The sequence below is a fragment of the Argentina silus genome, assembly GCF_951799395.1.
Source record: "Argentina silus genome assembly, chromosome: 7".
NCBI classification, from domain to species: domain Eukaryota; kingdom Metazoa; phylum Chordata; class Actinopteri; order Argentiniformes; family Argentinidae; genus Argentina; species Argentina silus.
The window spans coordinates 3408776-3425383 of NC_139661.1; the positions used below are offsets into that span (position 1 = coordinate 3408776).

Consider the following 16608-nt stretch of genomic DNA (forward strand, 5'->3'; position numbering starts at 1 on the left):
TGCTCATAGAATGTCTTTTTCACAAGCACCTCGGTGAAATGTGATTGATTTTGTTCTTGTATAGGTGACATGTACGTAGTTATCTTGGGGAGGCACGCTGTCTTAGATTTGACTTTCCCACACCTCATGACATGAGGTGGAGGGGGTTATCTAGACTATTCGGTAGGTGGGACATAGCTTACGCAGCCCCTCGGTCCAGAGTCTCCATCCTTCCATGGATAATAAGCTGGAGATGGGGGGCCAGTCCCTGGGCTGGCAGAGCCGGCTCTAAATCATCCATCATCCAATCTGATCAGAGCGCTGTTTGTGTTGTGTCCCCCCCCCATCCGTTCTAAGCACCTGATCCTGTGTACATCTTGATAAAGGGAGGTGTCCAACACTCGGGCCCTGACAAATGAACTTGTCCCCCAGCACCTTACCCGACCGTCACAAAGGATCGCTAATCAGGACTCAATCCATGGCCACAGCCCTCCAGAGGATCCCCATCACCCACACAGACAAGTGCAACAAAATGGGAATGTTTCGGGGGGGGGTTTACAGACATGTGTAATGACCCGGGATTTCCATAATCCTGATGGAGCTGGTGCCCTCCCTCAAGAAAGAATATATGTGCTGCCCTGGTTTGGGCTCTTCCTTATCCTGGAAAGGCTTTTACATGGGATTGCTTTTTACTAAGATGTCTGCCGTGTTCCTGTTATGCTCCAAAGAACTGACATATTTCTCAGAGAGGGTATTTGGTGTAATTGTTCATAAAGGAGAGGCTGGGAGACTTCTTTGAAATGTGAGGAAGACTCAAAAGGATTGCTAGTCAAGAGAGTGGGTTAGCCTACATGTTTCTATGTGAAACATATTACTCTTTATTGTTATGAGGTGGTAGACAGAATTTGAGGAGTTCATGTCCAAAGAACACACACTTGCTCATCGTATGAGACTGAGACTTCTGGGGTCGGGGGGGGTGGGGGTCAGGAGTCAGGAAATGGCTAAATGTTTTCAGGATGACGATTTCATCTCCACCAAACCATCCATTCCTGTTTGTGTTATTTTATGCAGTCTTTTCTCCAGTGTATATATGTTTTAGCTATTGAATTTGGAAAAGGGCACAGCATAATTATAGAAGCCAAATACAGTAAATCTGATGTATATTTTGCCTGAAGTAATGTACCGTATATCATTATGCTGTACCGTAGCATGCATGCTGATGTGGTTTGTACATTTGTTTTAAGATATGGCCTATAATAATAGACATGTTTTACATTTAGATGGATATCGTAGAGGTGACTTTGTTCGTGGTGGCCACGTTGCATGTTTCTGATCTCGGGTTTTCCCATTTTTAAAAAATGTTATTTTATTGCCGTTTGTCATTCTTTGAGAAAAACAATACATGTTTCCATAGACTCAGATTTATTGCTTTATGATTATAAAGTCACATAGTATGTTCAGCAACAACACTACCAACGGGAGAAATATGTTTTTTCATGGCAACTCTTATGACTGGATTTGGACTAGAGTATACTAGAGTATAAATCCACATGCTGGCGTAGCCCTATTGGATAGACTTCAGTGAGACGTTGTGATGGCTCGTGCATGCTGCTAAATCATAATTGGCATTGCAGCACCCATGCCCATGCCAGCGACGAGTCCACGGAGTACGGCTGTGTCGTTAATGTGACATGCCGACATGTTGCTTCATCAAACCCTTCGGACAGGCTGTGGAGAGAAAAGGAGGGAAAAATGTAGCCTCTACCTACGGTCCTGTACTGGTCCGGAGTGGAACCTGCCCCCACACTGTCAAATGGCCCTCGTCAACGTGACAGCCATCAAGTGCTCAGGCGTGCCAGTGGGAAAATGTCTGCTGCCTCGTTCTCACAGTTCCCCCTGAGTGCGCCCTCATGTTTCCTGTGGTCAGAGATGGGGAAATATAAATATCATCATCAGTGCTTTTGTCTTCTTTGTGAGAGATCCAAATGCCTTTGGTGTGTGTGTGATCCACTCATAACACACGTCATAGGATTATGGAGCAGCACCTCTGCGTTAGCCTGCTTTTGGCAGCTCCCTTTCCTCACACGTTATGACTTGTGTGTGTGTTTCTGTGTGTGTGTGTCTGCATGCGTGTGCGAGAGAGGTCGAAGGGAGGCCCTAGGGTACTGTGTGTGTGTGTGTGTGTGTGTGTGTGTGTGTGTGTGTGAGGGGGAGGGGGGGGGGGGGTCGGCTGCCCCTCCCTCTGCAGACTCTATGCTCCTTATTCACTTGTTGCAAACAGCTCAGGCCAGAAACCCTGATAGATCTCTGTTACGGATGAAGAGCTCAGGAAGAAGCCAGCGCAGGGCTCGTTCCGATACCTGACTCCCAGACCTCTAATGGGGGAATTTATGCAGCCTTCATGACACGAGAGGGGGAATTTGCTCCTGCTTCCGCTTGGCTCAATATGCAAAACAGTCGGGTGGAGTGGCAATTTGCATTTGCCTTTTTCTTTTCCTCTCTTTGTCCGTTTTTTTTGTTGTTGTTGTTTTTTTTTACCACGTCGGTGACGACGACCAACACGTAAAGTCCACATATCGTGTTAATCATATTCACTGATGCGTTGACCCCGAACGAAAATATTCACACAAAGCCATATTGAACCGTAATTATGCCGCGTGTCGTCGTCCCTCTCCCCCCGTTTTCAGATTGGTACCGCTTGACAATTGCACCTTTCATGCTGTCTTTTCCATACCAGACGATCTTTCATAAAACTTCTCAAAACCGACCACTTCACATCAAAACATGTCATGTTTGTTTGCGTTGACTGACCTGGATGGGTAATGAATGTCTCTGAGATAGAAATGTATGTATGTTTTTCTGACATCTTTGTCTTTGTCGAACCACCCTGCAGTGTGTGCTACTGTCACGTTGGGTATGATTAGGAAGATGATTTGAGTGGAGAGCTGGATCCCCACGCAGCTTCCCCCCCCCCCCGAAGCATTATTGTTCATGCTCTCCAGGGGTCCAGTTAGAGCAACAGAAAGGCCAGCCACACGCACAGGAAGCCGTGCTGAGAAAGAAATATGAACTGTGGCGTCTTCCAGTCTTTTTAAAGCTCAGTGTACACACAGACCCATTTGTTTAGCCTGCTCCGCAAATCTATTACAAGAGGAATTTCTTCTTTCTTTTTTTTTCTCTCCCTTTTCTCTGTCTTGTTTCTTTTTTTTTTATTATTGGTTTATGTCCACAGAATGTGGGCTTGTTTCTGAGGAGCGGAGAATGCAAAAGCAAACATGGCCTCTTCCTGCTATTGAACTTGGCACCAGAAGGAATGGATCTTGACACCCATCGTAGCTTGACTACCGTGTAATAGAAGGAGCGGGACGGATTTATTCCTTTTCTATCGGAGGAAAACAGGTTAACGAATTTAAAATACCCAGCATTCCATCAACTAAAACCCACTGGGCTGGTTTCCCAGACCAAGATTAAGCGCGCTCTTTAGACGGAAAGCATCTTCAGTGGAGAGTGTCCTTTTTGAAAGAACGATTACGTCCAGAACTTGGCTTAATCTGTGTCTGGTAAAAAACGCCCCCATAATGTGAGACAAAGAGAGTCAAGCTTCACTTCAGTGGCTTTCCGTTTCATGCTGTTGCAGTAGCCGCTTTTGATGACTGGCCGAGAATGGTGGTTTTGCAGCATTAGCAACATAAGCGGGGCCAATTAGTGCTCCACACACCTGAGCCAAACAATGTCCTTACTCTCCCTGCAAGCTATAGGGCCAGTTTCACAGACAAGGCGTAAGCCTCGTCCTGGACTAATTCACACGTTCAATGGCAAATTGCCACTGAGGATGCTTTTCAGTCCAGGACGAGGCTTAAGCCTTGTCTGTGAAACCGGCCCATAGTGCGGTAGAGAAAAAAACCCTGTGTGTGTCGGATTTCTTTCCGCCCATAGAGGGCAGCTGTGCTCTCCCCAATCCTGCCTCCCTAGAATGGAGTCGGAGGAGCGTAAAGAGGCCCAACATTACAACACAGTAACACTGCGCAGGTTACTGATGGGGATGGCATATGTTTTCCTCTGTGACTTGACATGATAGCAGTCCCCCTGCCCTATGTCGTATCCCTGATGTAGTGTGTGAAGTGGCATGGACGTCCCTAATGAAGTTTGGCATCTGTTGGAAGCCATGGAGGAGCCTGGGCATGATGCTGATGTGTCTGTCTGCTCTCTCTCTCTCTCTCTCTCTCTCTCTCTATCTCCCTCCCTCTCTCTCTCTCTCTCACTCTCAATGTCTGTCTCTGTCTTTTTCTGCTCTCTGCTGTCTCGTTCTCTTTCTTTCTCTCTCCGCCATCTCTCTCTCTCTCTCTCTCTCTTTCTCTCTCTGCTGTCTCTCTATCTCTCTCTCTCTGCCATCTCTCTCTCTCTCTGCTGTCTCTCTATCTCTCTCTCTCTGCTGTCTCTCTCTCTCTCTCTTTTTCTTTTATCAACATTCCTTCTAATGGCTTGAGTGGATAAAAGCAGTTAATGAGGCTCAGCTAACAATGAGGGAGACACATTGATTACATTTCATGATTACATTTAATTAATCATAGCAGCACAGTAAATTGGCCTCTGGCACTCAGGCTATGAATGTGAACTGAGAAACAGCCAGCCAGCCAGCCAGGAGTGATATCGACATCTAAGCCCTTGTCTTTGTGAACACCGTTGCTTCGGTTGAGATCTCGTTTTAGACCCTTTTGTGTGTCTATCCTGTTTGTGAGTGTGTGTGTGTGTGTATGAGAGAGAGAGAGAGACTGAGCTGGCATCAAATCACTCAGCTCACTCGCTCACAGCAGGCAAGGCCCTGGCACACACAAGCCCATAATAAACCAAACAATATCACATTAACACCCAAGGTCTGCCATTAACTCGCCCTAGTGTCGGTAGAGGGCTGCCACACATCACACAGTAAGTGCCCTCTCCCCTCCAATTCTTTCATTCCTCGCCCTATAATTATAACGTTATCTGTATTGCCTCTGAAAATTATTGAACTTGTCAGCGCCCATTAATTTACACTGTATCATAAATTAAGTGCGCAGGCTACGTTTTTATCTTGTTTCGCTGGAGTAAATGGAGGCAAACTTTTCCAGAGGCTAAGTCTGCTGCACTCCGCTGTATGGGAGACGTTCTAGACTTCTTCTTTTTTAGTTTTTTTTCTCATTCAGAAGCCTGGAAGAAATGGACCGTAGATAAATTAGCCACAGTCGAGTCTGTGAGTCTGCTGGAATGAGGGGGGTTAAATGCCATCCGAACTTCACACTAGCCTCGTTCAACGTGCAGTGAGAAGCCATGTTACTGTACGGGCTTTGAAGTCCTTTGTGTTAAAGTAGATTGGTCATGCGAGGAGAGCATGAATATAATACAAAGTCGAGAAGCTTGTCTTGGGAATCCATTACCGCTGAGGCCACTACGATGGTCTCGTAGACGGGAGCTTTTTTTTTTTTGCTCTGCTCCAATGACTTCTTTGTGCATGTGGAAAACCCTTGACCAAGAATACCCTGTCAATCCCAGTGCTAATGTACATTTCCAGTTGACACTGGACGCCTCAGGGGTAGGGCATCAATGAAGACCGTTGTGAATCTTACATTGCATAATACTACTCCTTAGGCTTACTTCATGGTCATTCTGTGTCCTACCCCAATGGAGAAACAGCATCACAGAGCAATGGTAAATGTTCAATGGACAGTTGAGAGGAATACAGACCCCTACAGTCCATCCTAGCTGGCCTGACTCGATATGTTACTACCTCCATTGATCCGGACTATCGTGAACAAAAGAGAGGAGTTTGAAGGCAAATAAGCACAATTCCCCTCAGTCTTCCAAAGATGGAGAGGGTGATCTGCTCTGACAGCGTTACAGACAGGCTTGCAGAATCCTCCCAAATGAGGGAAGACAGGGAGATGTGAAGGTCCATTACCGCCAGCCAGTGCTCTCTCTCTCTTTCTCTCTCTCTCTCTCTCTCTTTCTGTCTCTCTGGGATCACACTTCTGGGTTGATTGGCTGGGGAGCAGCACAACATTTACATTTCATTTGGATCTGTGGCTGATACACAACACAAAACCCAATGTGACTTCTGCTGTATTCATATCTCCCTCCGCCTAAGCAGACGAGTGTCACTTGCTGCTGGCGCACTTTAAAACTAAATCAACTTGAAACTCGAGACTTTCCAGTCATAGTAGAGAGCTCAGAGAGCCGTTTAGAGAGCCATATGAGCAGTTATGCCCAGTCTCCGACTCCCAGACTGCCTCTCACATCACTGTGTGTGTGTGTGTCTGTGTGTCTGTGTGTCTGTGTCTGTGTCTGTGTCTGTGTCTGTGTCTGTGTCTGTGTCTGTGTGTGTGTGTGTGTGTGTGTGTCTGTGTGTCTGTGTGTGTCTGTGTGTGTCTGTGTGTGTGTGTGTGTGTGTTAGATCCAAGCAGGACCAAGAAACTGGTGTTGGAAAATTGGGAATGATTGTTCCTAAATGTAGTTTGAAAATGATAAGACATCATCGCGTCACATGCCCAGTATATTTATGTTCCCTACTGTTATTTTGCTCCTCCATCAAAAGCACTACACCAAAGAGAGTCATTCTGAAAGACACAACTCGCTACCCTAGTTTCCTCCCTTTTCTTCTTTACTGTATTCTTCCTCTCATAGTCTTTTCATTGTGTTCCCCTCTCTCTCTCTCCCTCCCTCTCTCTCTCTCTCTCTCTCTCTCTCTCTCTCCCTCCCTCTCTCTCTCGCTCCCTCTCGCTCTCTTTCTGTCTCTCTCTCTCCCTCCCTCTCTCTCTCTCTCGCTCCCTCTCGCTCTCTTTCTGTCTCTCTCTCTCTCTCTCTCTCGCTCTCTTTCTGTCTCTCTCTCTCGCTCTCTCTCGCTCTCTCTCTCTCTCTCTCCCTCCCTCCCTCCCTCTCTCTCTCTCTCTCTCTCTCCCTCCCTCTCTCTCTCTCTCGCTCCCACTCGCTCTCTTTCTGTCTCTCTCTCTCTCTCTCTCTCGCTCTCTTTCTGTCTCTCTCTCTCGCTCTCTCTCGCTCTCTCTCTCTCTCTCTCCCTCCCTCCCTCCCTCCCTCTCTCTCTCTCTCTCTCTCCCTCCCTCTCTCTCTCCCTCCCTCTCTCGCTCCCTCTCGCTCTCTTTCTGTCTCTCTCTCTCTCTCTCTCGCTCTCTTTCTGTCTCTCTCTCTCCCTCCCTCTCTCTCTCTCTCTCTCTCTCCCTCCCTCTTTCTCCCTCTCTCCCCCTCTCTCTCTCTCTCTCGCTCTCTCTCCCCCTCTCTCTCGCTCTCTCTCTCTCTCTCCCCCTCTCTCCCCCTCTCTCGCTCTCTTTCTGTCTCTCTGGGATCCCACTTCTGGTTGACTGCCTGGGGAGCAGCACAACATTTACATTTCATGTGGATCTGTGGCTGATACACAACACGAACCCAATGTGATTTCTCCTGTATTTATATCTCTCTCCGCCTGCGCAGGCATCGCTGGGAAGTGACACTTCCCAGCCGTAGCAGAGAGACGTCGGGCTGTTCAGAGAGCTGTTTAGAGAGCACGATGAGAAGTCATGCCCATTCTCCAACTCCCAGGCTGCCTCTCACATCACCGTGACGGAGTGTGTGCGTGCGATACTCTGTCTCCAAACAGGACAAGAAGTCGGTGTTGGGGAAATTGGAAACGATTGATCCTAAAATGGAGTTTGACAACGATAAGACATCATCACCTCTCATGTACGTTTCTGCTTCTTCCCCTCTTGTTAGGCGCTACACCAAAGAGGAGTCATCCTGAACGGCAAAAATACACAACTCACTTTGAGACGACGTGTCCCTTTTTTTCTTTACTCCCTTTCTTTTGAGTTGGTCCACTCACTGTACAGTATTCACACTGTTCCCACCTCGACAGTGGCGTCTGTACAGCAGTACACTGTGCGACTTACACAAGCTGAATGGAAAAAAACCAACAACACATTAACATATCCTTTCGTGAGCACCGCCTGTCAGTCGATCCACCCTCCTCCTCCGGCACTTTACAGATTGTGCCTATTGTGGTTTGTTTACCTTTTTTACGTCAAAGCCCTATTGTGGGCTACTGTACAGGCGTATGGCTGCCTTCCTCTGAATAAAGCCATTTCAATGCCATTCCCCATGTGCTATCGCAGTCTGCTCGCAGTCTGCTTTGTCGTTGTGGCCGGGGTACTTTCTCCACTTGGATGGGCTCCAGCGGCAGCAGCCTATAGAGGAGAGTTTAAATAGATGTCAGAGGGGTGGTGAGACTCAGACAGGACTGGGGCTGAGGGGAGGGGGGGGGGCGGGGGGAGATGAGGGGGGACCCAGAGTTTGTTTGGAAACTCTTTTGGCACAGCGCTGGGTGAATACACAGGATTTTTGTCCCGATTTCTTTTTTTTTTTTTTTCCCCGCAGATGGGGGGTGGGATTCCACACCACATTAATTCTGTCTCAATGGGTTTTCACACTAGCATACCACGTTGCGCTCTGGTTTTCATTTGTCATTGAATGAATCGCCATTTCCAATCTCTGCTGTTCTCTCCCTCTGTGTGTTGACTTGGTGACCATTGTTTGATATGTGGCGGAGTGGAGAGCTGTGGGTGTGTGTGGGTGTGTGGGTGTTGTGGCTGGCGGATCCATAACTCGTTAGAGAAGGCTGTTCCTGACACTTGTATCGAGTGGAGGTGTCTGCGGTGATGTTTCTAATGGGCAGCGTCCATTTTGTGCTCATTGTATTCCATACAGAAGGTGAAAGATATTGAGGCTTATTGATATTATGACAGCCTCTCAGTCCAAGAGCAATGAAGACCTCTCATTCACCCTTCTATTTGGTCTTGTACAGTGTGTCCTTCCCTATGCTTCAACTGCACGAGCCAGATGATTACATTTCTATTTTTTTCAGTTTCAGTCCAGGTTTTAGTTTGTCTAAACCTGAACTGAAACTGATATACTGTACAATGCAGCTGTGTATAATTTATTTCCTATATTTTTTAATAATGGATCTGGAGGTCTTATAGTTTATGCATGGAGAGTCATTCAAAGCTGAAAGTACTATTGAATGTTGCCTAAAACTTTTTTTTCTGCAATAACATTTCAAAGCCATTGAAATCTAGCCTCTAGGCACATTACCAAGTGAAGAATAAATCTATGGGACGTGTTTGAAAATGTAATCAATGACATTGAGGGTATTCATAACAGAGAGAGAGAGAGAGGGATATAGAGAGAGCAATGCAGTGGCGTTTCTTTCCCCCTAGGGGGCTTCACTGTTTGTATTCTCCTCCTAGAAATTCAGTAAAACCCCTTCTTTTTATCCCATTCGCCCTGAGTTTTAGGCCCGGAGGCTGTATCCAGACTGACACTCAACTCAGCACTGCCCCATACTACTCCCTGACACGGCGGCTCCTGCACTCTTTTTACCCCCTGTTCCCCTGCCCCTCTCCCTCTCCCTCCCCCTCCCCCCTCCCCCCTCCCCCCTCCCCCCTCCCCCCTCTGAGCTGTCCTGTCACTGATAAAAGGGCCAGGCTTCCCCATGCACTGACACTGGGCTTCTTGCTCCCAATTACCTCACCTGTCAGTCTCCATTAACCGTACCAGCTCCCTCTGCACAAGAGCTCAATGCTGAGGGGACACAGCCGAGTTCACTCCGCCACTTTCAAGTCTAAACGGCGCCGGTGGTTGACACAAACGGTCGTCCAAAAAAAAAAAAAAAAACGAAACGAAAAACAGACCCCTGACGTGACAGTTGAGGCTGTTGTTTGTCCCGTCAGTCAGATTAGCGGGGGGAAAAGCTCCGAAGATTTAAGGTCGTCTGAATGTCACACACCCCAACCCGACTCAACCCGACATATGGTCCTCTCCTTATATCTCCTCCTTCACGCCTCCCTCCCCCCTCCACCCCTTTCCCCTCCCCCCACTCACTGACATAATATCTGGCCCAACAACCACTACCCCACCCCTCCCCCCCCCCCCCCCATCCCGCAGCAGGTGACTAAATATGTTGCCCACATACAGTTTGTTTGAGGCCAGGCCAGGCCCGTCTCGGTTTCGACGCTAGCGAAGCTTGGCTTGTCTGTCTGTGGGGCTGCTTTGTACAGTGAGTACTCTAGCCCTCTCCTCTCCCATGTCCATGCCTGGTGTTGAGGGGACTATTTCAGATCTGTGTTAGGAGGGCCTGGCTTGTCTGTCTGTCTGCCAGAGCTGGAGGAGGTTTCTGCATGGGCGCTTTCCAGGTGCCCAGCAGACTGTGACAGAGGCCACAGGGGGGGTGGGAGAGGGGAGGAGGGCCTGAGGCCCAGGGCCCAGCCACGGCAGGCAGGCAGGCAGGCAGGCAGGCAGGCAGGCAGGCAGGCAAGCAAGCAAGCAGGCAGGCAAGCAGGCAGGCAAGCAGGCAGACTCCTCTGACCCCTCTGTGCTCCATCTGTCATTTAGGAGTGCAGGGCTGGACCGGGGGAGCAAATTGCTTTTTAATCGATTATAGGCCCAGCAAATTCCACCCCCCCCCCCACTCCATTTCCATGGCTGCTTTCCTCTTGCCCACTCCCCTCTCTATTTAAGGAGGCTGCCTGCCTGCCTGCCTGCCTGCCTGCCTGCCTGCGCTGATCTGCTTTTTGTGAGAAGAGACGGGGGGTGTAGGCTTTCAACTGGGTTTACTCTCAATGGAAACCAAAAATAATGATTTTACTCATCCAGGCTAAGTATAGTGTGTGTGTGTGTGTGTGTATGTGTGTGTGCGCGCGCGCGTGTGTGAATATTTATAGAAGTAGGATTACTACTGTATAAAGACCTTGTAAGTCACATGGCTAAGAAAAATGACATGAAGGACCACAAAGTATTTCCTTTGTGTCTGGAGAGGCCAGTGGTTTCAGGATGGTGAAACATGAGCCTCACTCTCTGGTCCCCATAGGCAACAAGACGCTGCCTCACGGAAACTCCCTGTCCGATCCTTAAACCAGCAAATTGCTACATTCAAACGCAAGTCATGCTGCTCTCTATGAGCCCAAAGTAGTATTATGTGATTATGTTACTCAGATCTATTTTAAGGATTGCGTTCTACAAATGCCCAATGTTTTGGGCCAACACTAGTAGACACTGCTTCACTGTGCAACTGCTCATAGCTCCAAAGGAGTCATTTTCTTGCCGTTCTTTATCGACAATGTATCCCTCTGGACCTTTGAAAAGAAAGTTTGACTCTGTGTATTTGCTTGTTCTGTTGAATAGTTGTGTTGAGTTTTTTTTGCCTTGAATCACCTTCCCTCGATAAAACGCTAGAAAAACAGCGATGCATAAAGATCGCATCCTGCCGTGCGCGTGTGTGTGTGTGTCTGCGTGTGTGTGCATGCATGTATGTGCGTGTGTGCGCGTGCCCGTGTGTGTATGCGTGTATGTGTGCGTGTGCGTGTGTGTGTGCGTGTGTGTGTGTGTGTGTGTGTGCGTGTGCGTGTGCGCGTGCGTGTGTGTGTGTGTGTGTACGTGCACATCAGTGAATGAGGCCACCGCTGCCGCTGCTGTCAGTTCGCCTTTACAGGCCTCAGAGGAATTGTAAATGTCGTCACATTTTAAACAAGGCTGGCTCTTTGCTTTTCCCTGCAAATGAGTTTCTGTATATATGCACTTTTTTTTTTACTTTTTTTTTTTTTTTTTTTACTGCAGCACACCATGCATTCATTATTGTTTCATTCGACATCAGGCGAGCTACAAAGCCAGGAATTAAACGATTTGGCGCAACCGGATAAAAAATGGGAGCCCTTGTTTTCCTGTTCATTGGAAGCATTATCTTTTTTTATATATATAAAGGTGCAGATTTCTGTGGCAGCCGACAGTAGGATTAAGACCCGGCAGATGTGGCCTCTGGCGTGTCCCTGTTCGCTCTCTGGGTGTGTGACCTCTCGTCTGTCTAGCACTGAGCACATTCTGCCACAGAGGGAGAGAGAGAGAGAGAGAAACAAAGAGAGAGCGAGGGAGAGATGGCAGGTGCTCAGCTGGAGGTCCTGTCCTCTCACTGACAGTATCTGTCTCTCTCTCTCTCTCTCTCTCTCTCTCTCCGCCCCCCTAAACAGAGCAGGGCAGCAGACTTTACACGCCACCCTGCCTTGCCACGTACAGTACACTACAATCTGCACTCTCCACGCATGTCCCACCCAGAGACATTACATTTACAGGGGCTCGTTACTGTGCTGTGCTCCCAGCCCGGTGACTCACCACCACCGTGTGTGTCCGGCAGGGGAGGCTGGTGGAGGTCGAAAACGGAGGACGGGCTCATTGTAATGCATGGGACGGAATGAGGAACGGTATCCTCATACCGTCCCGTGCATTACAATGAGCCCGTTCCTCCGATTTCGACCTCCACCAGCCTCATCTAGTGTCCATCTTCTCTGTTTATGGAGGTCTTTGGCCAAGAGGGGGCGGAGGGTAAAAGGTCTCCGCCCTAGTCTAGCACCAACTGTGGCTCAGCAGGCTTGACATTTACCTGCATTGAAGACACCCTCCTTTTTTTTAAAGGTCTGGTCTCTTTCAAGCCCCAAGCGTCATTGTCCGTCACGCTTACGGCCGTCTATGAGAATCCCATATCTTTGATGGAAATAGATGTCTTACGGTGAGTCCCTCAGCGTCAACCGGTGCATTGGATGATGGGACACACACGCTGAGACTTGAGAAGAGATGACACATGGTAGCCAAGCGAAATGAAATGAAACTGCCCTATTCACACACGGTCCTCTGACAAAGCGGCCTAAGCTTAAAAAAAGTCTCTCGTTTTGTCTTTCAGGTGTAGCAGAACACGGCTCTCGTCTGATAAATGTCAACCTGCCCTGACATTTTTATGGGTCTTTCTCTTCAGCCAAAGGTGAGTTTATAGGGTCTCCAATCAGCCCCGGTGTAACAAATGGATTCGTGTCACAGGAGTAGCGTCTGACTGCACAGCTGTTTTATGTCTCTGGCTGAGCTTTAGCGTGCTGACTTATTGTATATTACCTTCCATAGCAGATATAAACCCTTAACGGCAAATCTTCATCCAGTATACTGTACTGCAAAATGGATGAATTGATATCTCAGATGGCGACTTAAAGAATATTGACTAGACATTATGTTCTGATGGATGGGTCTTGTTTATATATTTCATATTAAACAGCAAGGGAAAGAGTGGAACATATTGTATGTTTCATGGCACTTTAAACATTAGAAGAAGAAAGCTGCCATCATTGTTCCTGACAGAATTAGATTATCTACAGTGAGGCTCCAAGCTAAGATGCATGGGTCTGTCGAAGCCCATTCTCTGAAAATCAATAGATATCTCAAATGAATCCACTTTCAACAGTCGTTCGTAATGATTAAAAGTGTCATCTCCACTACCCTGGAAAAGAATAGAATTGATCAGCAAAGCTTTACTAAAATAGCTTTGAGAGTTGTTTGGCATGTTGGCCGTCTACGGTATTCATTGAATGCAGTGTTGAACAAGCCTTCACTTTATCAGACACCATTAAGTCTGTTCATCCGATAATCCCCTCTGTAGATACTCCAAAATTATTTAATGCTATATAGGTCATCACCATGTTGTATTGTTTATCCTCAATGCACAGTGTATAATCTTAGCTTGGTTCTATCCGTGGTGATATTACTTGGCTCATTGTCCATGTGGTGGTATTGCTGTTTCATTGAAGTCGGGATTCAGTTCTCTTGCCATCAAACATTTTACAGCCTTGATTAATGTCGGTTGCCTAGGAGCTCTCGACTAAAGTTGAACCTGTTTTAATGGGTGCATTTTGTTTTGATGCCAGGAAAGTCCAATGGTTAGCCTATTTGTTGCTCTCTCTGACAGAACAGTCTCTTTAGCTGTTGATTTACTGTAACACAGAGTCTAGATGTTGTTCTCGTGCAATTAAGGTTCAATCTTGGTTTTTTTGGCGGTGTTAAACCGGTCAGTCTTTGGGTTTTTTGGCACGGACTGAATACGGTATGGACAAAAGTGTGCGAAAGGTAGTGAGACGGAGCTGATTTCTACTTTCTGTCTGAAACTTTTGTCAAGAGAAGCGCTGTGCTGGCTTTGCTGCGGTACCGCGGGATGGAGGCCGTTCATCACCAGAGCACGTCTCTCCCATGAGCGATGGCCCGTCTCTGAATGAGCGTTGGGCTCGGAGGAAGAGAGAGATTTAAAGGTGTTCTGCCTTCCAAATATCACCCAGATGAAAAGACGACCAGCCTCTGACATCTTGTTATTGAGAGCATTATTAGGCCCCCAGAGATGAACTCTAAACTCCGCTCGCTGTCTGCGTTTCCCCTCTGATTCTACATTGGCCTCCGGGTTTCTGCTCTGAGAGAGAGAGAGAGGAGCTGAAAAACCCATCGCATCTGTTGGTACGCTTTTTTTGTAATCATTCCTCCCATCCTTCTGCTCCCGTCTAACCTCTTGCCCCGCTCAGTGTACTAACTCAGCATGTTGTTATTTTTTTACCGTTTTGAGACTCTCACATTTCTGCAAGTGACCTTCACAATGGATTGTTTTTTGACGCTGCATTAATGTGCGGACGCGTAGCCATCTGTAGAGGAGTAGCCTAGTTTTACGACAGGATTGACAGCTGCTCATTCAACAGCTCCTGAAGCACACTGCAACTCAACCTGGAGGTACTGCGCGACCTTTCTCTCAATATACATTTGTAGCGGTGCGTTTTTTAGTTGTAGCAGCTGTGATCCACTGCAGGAGACCTTGTTATGAGGGCTTCTTAATATGTGGCTCCGAGCGAAATGACATAATGGAATCTTACCAAAGCAGATTTCTCTCTTTTATGAATATCCATAAGCCAAGTGACCTTTTTAAGTAGTGCTATGCTTGGCGCATAAATTTCAGCAGCCTCGTGGATATAGTCTGGTCTTAACATCACCTTATCACTTGAAGATAAGTTCAGGATTTAGGGAGTTTGCATGTGGGAGGTTTAACTTCTAACCTTTCTGAATGCATGTCAGTTAGAGAGGCTAACAGCACTGAATGAGGACGGTGCAGCAGCCATCCTGGAGAACTTCCTCCAAAAAAACAAGGTCACTCTAAAACCCACAGCTCTTCTAAGATAGGAGTGGCTTTAATTAACTCTCAGGAGCCCCAGGATGAAAGGCCACTCGAATAGTTTGGGAGTGCATATTCATCTACTGGCAAGGGGCCAATTAAGGCAGTGTGTTGTCTGAGTGTGTGTTCGGCCTGAAGTGACCCGCCTGGGCCTGGCCTCACAGGGCATCCTACCTGGGTTCTTTTACCTTCCTGCTCTACCGTCGCTCTTGATTTGATCACCATTTTAGTTTCATTACAGTGCCTTCAGAAAGTATTCAGACCCCTTCACTTTTTCCACATTTTGTTGTGTTATAGACTCAATTTAAAATGGATTCAATTAAAAGAATTTAAAAGAACACAATATCCCAGAATGACAAAGTGAAAACAGGTTTTTCGAAATTTCTGTAAATTTATCCAAATTGAAATACAGAAATACCTCATGTACATAAGTATTCAGACCCTTTGCTATGACACTCTTAAAATTAGTGGCTGGTACATGTGTATATTTGGTTTTACTACAAAGCATTACGTTTGTAATACAGAAATTGAAATCTTCAAGTTTAATACTGCTGTGGTACTTGGCTACAACCTTTTACATTGACTTTTGTTCATTGTGGTGGTTGTGTTGCAGGGCAGTATTGTAATGACGCATCAGATAGGCCCTGTCTACCACCTTTGATAGAACTGTTTTGTTTTCATTTGAAGACAGAAACCTCTGGCCCGCAGCCCAGTGAATTGCACTGGCCCATAGCAAAAATAATTAAGATTGAGGGTAATTTATTAAAGTTTAATCACTCTTTCAAAAGCGCAGATATGAAGCCCCCCCCCCGCGCCACTCAAATGTATTTTGGTTCAGCTTCTCAATGTTTCATTACAAATTTGGGGTGTGATTAATGGGGACAATTTCACAAGGGAATTGTTACTCCGCCCGACATTTAGAGCATGCAGTCTACGAAATGATTTCTTGTCATGTGGCCTAGCTGAAGGAAGTGTTGAAGTACTCTTTATAAGTCATGGTGATTTATACAGTGTCAGATACACCTAGAGGTTGCTGTTTATCATTTTATACACGGAGGGCATTTTAATGGCATCCGGAAATAAGCCTTTAATAAAGTAATGGACAGCGAGGAAGAAGAGCTGATTTTATGACTTGGCACCTCTCTTGAAGGAAGTCACACGTAAGAGGAATGGAAAATAGCAGTGACCCCTCTGCCTGTTGACTATTTGATGTAGCAATGTGTTGAGGAACGTGGATGCATGATTGGTCCAACCCTGATGCTTTCCCCGCCATATTAAGTGGACTCAAGAACCTATAACACATCATTTCCCGCACCGACTTACACAGAGAAATGTTTTTATTTTTTTTTAAAGTGATACATCTGCAGCATTACCAATCTATGGAAGATTGCCCTTTTGTCCTGGCGAAGGGACAGGCAGAGAGGGTAGAGCAGGTGCAGTTTGAGGTGAGGCATTATTGCTCAGAGGGGGGCTGCCTAAATGCAGGTTGACTTCGCCTCCATACATCTAATGGTCTCCACTCCACTCCAGTCGGGTTTCAGCTTTCCCCCCTGTTAAATTCATTCTAGATAAAGGGTTTGGGGAAGCACAATAGG

The 16608-nt window shown here is 46.9% G+C and overlaps 1 protein-coding gene across 1 annotated transcript in view; it reads left to right on the plus strand.

Annotated features, from left to right (window-relative positions):
- arvcfb (ARVCF delta catenin family member b) overlaps window positions 1-16608 on the plus strand; it is a 150602-nt gene that overhangs the window by 17077 nt on the left and 116917 nt on the right. Inside the window, exon 2 of the mRNA XM_083673668.1 lies at window positions 12725-12802. The gene's annotated coding sequence lies outside the window, so the exon portion shown is untranslated. The remainder of the gene's footprint in view (window positions 1-12724; window positions 12803-16608) is intronic.